We start from the raw sequence: 7,541 nt of genomic DNA on the forward strand, positions 1-7,541 counted from the left end.
GAAGTTCCCCCACGGTTACACCTCCCAGAGTTTGATCCCCTCATGTGCTCTTCCAAATCTGCTTGTCAGCCCTGAGGATGCCACACTAATCTTCTCTGTATCATTCCAGCTTTAGTCTATGTACCACCAAAAAAAGGCCTTCCTTAATCCTAGCACCTGTGGTTTTAATCACCACAGGAAATCCTGTTTCCACTAAAGTCAGTAAGACTTAAATATCAGCAGAGCAAAATGATCAGATTCACTAACTAAAAATAAAAATAATTTTTAAAAAAGGAAGAAATAAAAGCACAGTGGTTTATATATCAGAGGGTTTTGACATCTACTTACAGGAAGCATGACAAAGTAAAGGCAGGAGAGTAAAAGTCATCCCTTTAATCTCAATGTTTGAACTCCTGACCTGCATCTCTTTCTCAGTATTACAGCTGTTACCTTCAATTTCTGAACTGCTCAGTGATGATTTAGGTTATGCCTCATTAAGTAACACACAAATAATATCTATAAATATTGTATTCCTAACAGAGCATCTACAGGAGTTTATTCAAAAATTAAAATTATGTAACTCAAGTTAGAATATGCACCCAGATTGCACTGCTGAAGTTTTAAGAAGATTATGTATAGAGCAAGATTAATTGGCAGCAACTTCAAAAATGGGCCAGCCAGCAATGCCATGTTTTAAGTCATATTCTGAAGCTACAAAAAACCAGACAGCCCTGGGTCTGGAGTCCTGTCTTCTTCACAAGCTGCCTGTGCAGTCTGCACAGAAGAAAAGCTCTAATAAGCTAATGCATCTTCAGAAATGTTTTTTCCTAGTGGTTTTTAAGCAACATGTGTTCAAGATGATCCTAGCAAGTTTACAGAAAGCAATGCATTGTTTTATATTACCTCAGTCAAAAAAACCAAACCAAAACAAACCTCATGCAATACCAAGCTTTTGTGCTGCACTCACCAGACTAGCTCCGGAGAAGGTCTTTGTGTTGCCTCTCAGCCTTACACATTTTTAAACTCATTTTCTATGCCTGGCTACTGAAATCAATGAAAGCAGTATTCTTGAATGGCTGATAAAACGACACCCTTCCAGCCAGGTGGTTTAAGCTTGGTGACTCAATCTAGAAATAGAACAGGAAGTTCTATTTCTGTGATAGTGATAATTTTGAGCCAGATCTAGATTATTTTAGAGCCGAATCTAAAACAGGCCACCTAAATGGAGTGGCAAAGGTGTTCAATATCTACTTCTCCTGAATCAATGGTCTTTTAGACGGGACTGCAGTTAAAGATACCCACTCTCCCGGTTTTTAGCTGGGTCCTGTGGACCCAGCAGGCTACAAGACTAACACAACTGCTCAGCTTTCCCAGCAGCAGGGCTTCCAAGCCCTGTACCCAAACAGAGATGCTCTGTGCTTTCCTGATTCGTGCCACCCAGAGGCACCGGCTTGGGTCCAGGCTGCCCCCGGCAAGCTGAGGAGCAGCTCCACCTGCACATCCTCCAGACCCACCATGGGGCTGAGCACGGTGCCCCGTCCAGCCGTACACCACACAAAGAATTTGTGCAACACCCCTTTTTGAAACTCTTAACAGCACACATGATCCCCCCAGCTGGGTGGTTTGCATTGGGAGTGTCCTCAGTGAAGTGTTCTCCAGAAGGAGGACCACCTGAGAGCACCTCCCCTATCATCCAAGGCAGGCTGTGGGTTAAGGACAAAGATCTTTAAAAGCATAAGGAAGATCAGAAGAATTGTGGTGTTTTTCCACAAATTTAAGAGTCCTATATTTTCTACAAAAATAAGAGAAAGGTATTGTGCAAACAAGACTTAAGAACAACAAATAAGAACAACAGATACCAAGAATGGGAGAACTATCTTCATTAAACATATCAAAGCCCAATCTGTCCTTTGGACATTAACTTCTAAACTTCTCCATCATGGATATAGACTGACAGCTGAAATGCCTACTCTCACAAATATAAGTGTCATTTGAACATCCACCTCATTAACAGCTAAGTCAGAGCTTAGAAAAGCCTCCACACTGGCTGACAACGCAGATGTCAGACCCAGTACCATCTCACATGAAGGATCTGAGTCCACAGGCCCATCGCTCCAGTCTCTTAAGAAATTAAAAGAAATTAATTCATCACAAGGCAGATGGTCCAGCAATATGCTTCAACAGTAACTGAAGTGAATGAGAACTAAAGACAACGCTCTGTCTCTGGTAAGCATAATATTGACATTATAGAAAGACACACAGGTAATTCATTTCCCTTCCTACTTCAACTGTCTTCTTTACAAAAAATTTATTTCACTTCTGCTTTAATTCTAGGCAATGACACCAAAACTTAAAAGAATGCTCCAGCAGTTAAAAAAAAAAAGGCAATAAAGTAACTAACATAGCAGATGGAGAGAACAGCAGTGGCACTGACAATCCTCATCTGACCTGCTGATTGCACTGGTACAATGTCAGAAAGGTGTTCAACATCTTGCAAGGCCTGATTGGTCCCTTTGCTAACACAGTCCACAAGAATGAATGTCAATATATCATCCCTCCAAGCTGGATTTGTTTGATCAATATTCTTGCTGTTAGTATATTTATACTTAGGTCTAATACATTGTTTTGGCAGAGTAATGAGCCCTTAAATTGAGCATCTTGCCTGGAGGTTCTGAAAAATCTTCATAAGTCTTTTTCTGTTATCATGAAGCGACACCTACTTGAGAATTTTATAAGCTTTTTCTTAATAAAAAAAAAATTTCTTTCATAAGCACATTACAAGATTTCAGGAGGTACTGTCAAGTATTTCACTCACCTAAAAAACAACTGTATACAAAACTACGCTATTGTTACCAACACGTAGCTGTGTGACATCCCTTACTTATGAAACTTAAGCTCTTTTGAAACTCATTGGGATTATAACTGAGGAAGCAGACCTACACAATGGTGGAAAGGCTAACAATCTGCTTTTGATTGCCCTTCATCTCTAAGGAGCACTGGGAGGTGGTGACTGTATGGATGTTACGGGCAGGTACGTCAAAGTCTCAGTTACAAAAAGCAGTACGCTCAGGTACTCAGCCCTCTCGTAACAGTTTTCATTCAGCTGCCTGACTTAAGGCACCCTTCCTGAAATGGATGCAGACCAGTATGCGTCCCTGGACATAGGGTACCCTAAGTATAAGGCTGCTTCAAAAGCGTACTCTTAGAAACCTCTGCCATTGGCAGAGCTGGGAATGAAGCCCACGACTGTTGATACCTGTATTTCTACCCGCAACTTCCTACTCTTCTAATACATCATTGCCCACAAACTGCGATTTATAGATCACTTGAAAAACAAAGAAAATCCTCTTTAAATAAACTGTACACAACCTGAAAGTCAATGCAAACATCCACATAATCAAGAAAGCTTTTCACTACCATTTTGCTCGGATCAAGCAACACTTGTATGTATTTCTAGTCTGAAGAAGAATGGGAATGTCCTCCTTTACTGGGATAGAAAAACAAAGTTAAAAGCAACAAAGTGATTGAATAGCCATGGGCTCTCAGTCACAATCTCCAAGATTACATTCATAATGCAGTTCATAAAGGGCTCATAAATGGCTAGTGGAATCTTTAAGTACTTCAATATTCAAACAGGTTTTAAAACTATGGCAAACAACCCTCTGTTAGCTTTACTTGTGATCACACGTGCCTATAACAGACATGATTTAAAGACCCTATTAGTACGTCACATCAGCAGGTTGTATAGTTAACCATTTCTAAACTACGCATTAAGTTTCTGATAAGAAGTGTAACCAGAGTATCTTTTAAGTGAACTATTCCTATTAATTACTTAGCTACTTCTGAGAACACTTATGTCTGTAAGAAATCCTAGTGGTATCAAACCTCAATGCAAGTCTGATCCTGGTTAGCAGTTCACAATTAACACCACATATACTGAAAACAGAATTAAGAGACGCTAAGAAAATGTTGCAAAATAATGCTCAAAAAGTTCACTTACTGGCATGAGAGAATGGGCTATTGAAACGACTGAAGCACTGTGAAGAAATAATGCTTTTTACGAGTGTTCCTAAAATCACCTTCCAAAGTGCCTCTTGGAAGCCATTTGTGCTCCTGAGGTCACATCTGAAGCCTTGACAGAAGTGTCCCAATTCATTTTACAATATGTTATCCAACAGATTAAGCACATGGGCTTAAACAAAAAGAAATCATTCCAAAGGATGAAGCATTACACAAGCACAAGCATCTTTGGTGTTGAAGCTATTCAGTTTGACTGGAGTTTATTTCAACATGTCCCTTAAGACAGAAAAGCAATTAAAAAGATGCATTTGAAAACAAAATGCTTTGTCTAAGAAATATCAGCCATCCCTATCAGTCTGAAAAAGAATGATTAAGGAAAAGCCCTTATCTGCTAGATCATCTACAGAGGTGAAATCTTTGAGGTTTACATACTGGTGAGAGGTTAAAAGCCACTGCTTTAGAACAGCAGTAAATGAAATCGACAGTCTTTAACCAAGAACTTGTCCGGTCTCCAGTGTCTGCCACTGAAGTCCTAGAGTCTTAAGTTTAACATCTTATTTAGCACTAGGATCCTATCTATTTAACAAGATCCTAAGAGTCTTCACGACCTCAAGCCTTCTCCTGGCCCTCTTACTCCTTACCTCAGCAAGTCTTGAAGAAATCATTGAGCAATTTGCAGGAGTTGGAAGTGAACACCACTGATGACTGCTCTGTGTGGATATTAACTATGCCAGGACTCATTTCATAAGAATGAGGAGTTTGTCACTTTAAGTTGTCCAGAGTGTTGTGTGCCAGATGACTTCTGCCTTCCTCCCTGGAGACAGCTACTGAGCCAGCTCTGAACAGATGCGGCTTTACAGACCACCTTCTTCTGGAAGCATCAGATAGTCAAAACACTTTTATGGCCTCCAAACAATTCATTTCTCTCGTTAAAACAAAACACACGCAAAAAAGCCCTATCTCCACTAGGAAGCAGCTTCCAGCTCTTTTGTTCTGCTCAACTTGTGAACCCAGAAGAACCTCCCTCACAGCTGCAGAAGTGGGAGCTCCGTGTTTTAGCAAGGAAGACGCTGTGGTGCAGTAGCATCCGGCACAACAAGGATATCCCACCACCACTCCCGAAGTGTTTCCCTAACAACAGGCTGAAGAAAACCAGGGAGAAGATGTTTTTGGTTTGGTTTTTTTTTTCCCCATAGGCCAACTCATGCTTTCCTTGCTGAAAAAAGTTAGCACAATTAATGTGAAGAGAAATTAGACCAGAGGATGAGACACTTGGGGAAAAGCTGACCCTGTGCCTTCTCTTATTAAACAAAACTTTGTTGCTTTGCATGCAATCCATAGAACATTAAACTCTACACACTCTGGAGTTGGCTTGAAGCTTAACAAAACTGGAACTACCCCATCCCTATTGGCTTTATATAGATAGGTACAGAAATATACAAAGTTGAAATGATTCATGCTCTCTGGAATGAAGGGCAGCGGCACAGCTTTGCTTAAGCAGAGATATTCATGGGAGCAGGCGAAACAGACTGAGTACTCTGACGGCTGGGAAAAGCCGCTGAAGGTTGTTCGTGGTAGCTATTGAAAAGGAAGAACATTACTGAAAAAGGAGGTAGGGAGGTGGGCAGGGCAGCTGATCCCACAGCTGAGAGAGGAGACTGGAAGGTGTCTGGGCCAAACAGGGTTTAGCTCTTCTTCTGAATTGCCAGTCAATTAAAACAAAACTTGTGAAATAAATCGGCCACCAAATGCCTAAAATTAAAATATACCACTCCCACCTGCCATCAGAGTCCTGAGCTTATTTCTCTTTTGGAGGCAGTTACCAATTTAAGTTCTTCTAGGAGTTTCTCTGCATATGGCACAACCAAAGGACAAGGCAAAGGCAAGGTACAGTATCAACATTAAAAAACTATCCAATATACATAAAAATCTGAGTATTGTGCTTCTTAAAAGGCAAGAAATGCTCTCCACTTATAGGCAAAAAGTAATGCCATGTGCTCTAAATGAAATGGAAGCTCAAGATATTTTTAGCAGTATCGATACATTCCATGTTTTTCTTAAATACACAAGTAACACTTCAGTGCTTTAATCAACACATTACTTCAAAAATGCACAAATAAAACTCAAACACCCAAGTATTCTAGAATTATTCTGGAAGTATTTTGAAATTTTTAATAATCACCTCAGGATGTCGTAGTTCCTAAGAAAAACTAGATTATTTTCCAAAAGTTTGATCTCAGACAGAGACGGGTGATATCAAACTAGAAAACTGTAGATTTAAGGGTGCTGATGTAATTTTTCCACACAAAGTAACTGAACTCTGTAGAAAGCAAGCAATGACAGATTAGACTATTATGCTGCTTCAGACTCAAAATTAATTGTAGTATATTTTTGTATTGCACTAATGAGATGCCAGCTCTCGCTGAACAGCTATACAGATGTCTAGCCTTCAGAAGTCGGGATAACCATATGTCAAACTTCTGTGGTTTCGCCACTTGATATTTTGGGTGTATGCCTTCATTTGTGATAATAAATATCAGGCCACAACCTAATGTCTCCTCAGATATCTAATATGTTTAACACTCAAAACAGCTTGAAAATCTAAACATTTCTGCTGTTAGCTTTGAGTTCTCCTCAAAGAATTATGCTACAATATATACCAGATGAATAGACTAGGGATAACACAACCGTTGCCAGTTGTTAGGATGGGTTTCTCTGCCCTTTTGTGTGTATATTTTTTATCCTGCAGTATACAGGAAGTTCAAACCCCCTCCCCTCCTCAATGCCTTCGTTACGAAAATCTAAATCCACTGTCCTACCACACGCTTCAATGCTGAAGACTGAAAATTTGAAAGTTACTCCTAATCATATCTTGCATATAAGCAGGTACAAAGAAAGGTTTGTACGTAAGACATCTGTAGAGACAGACAGAATAGTACTATGTATTTTAAGTATCAATTAATAGCACCCAAGGCATTTTCTTCACATAGCAAACGGGGAAACGCGACAGCAAAGTTAAACAAATGACACAGCATCAGACAGCCAGTCTGGAACAGTGAAGGCAGCAGAATTCAACCCCAGCCTCTCATTTAGAACACCTTAATCACAATGCACTTCCTTCTGCATGCACATGCTTATACAGAATATATTATTAGCTATGTTACCTTCCGCATCTTCGCAACCAAACAACTAATTAGGAGAAATTGCTGTAGCTTAAACAAAGCCAATAGTGTTACGCTGACAGATGTCTTCCAAAATTTGGTACTGTTACAGTACACACCTAAGAGGAAGGGCTTTTGTTTGACCCTTTACAGACCTGAGGAATTAGCATTATAGCTGACTAAACCCACAGGATATATCTCAGAGGTCCAGCTCCTTACTGAAAAAGGCCAGAACACCAGAACTGCAAATGAAGCAACACTGAATACAATTTTATGCGGTATTGCTAGAAAAGCCCTCCCTCCTCCAACAAAAACAATAGCAATGACTGTTCTTTTCTCTCTTACCAGTCTCTTAGCTTATACAACTTCAGACTTGCAATG

This window comes from Gymnogyps californianus, chromosome 3, assembly GCF_018139145.2.
Source record: "Gymnogyps californianus isolate 813 chromosome 3, ASM1813914v2, whole genome shotgun sequence".
NCBI lineage: Eukaryota > Metazoa > Chordata > Aves > Accipitriformes > Cathartidae > Gymnogyps > Gymnogyps californianus.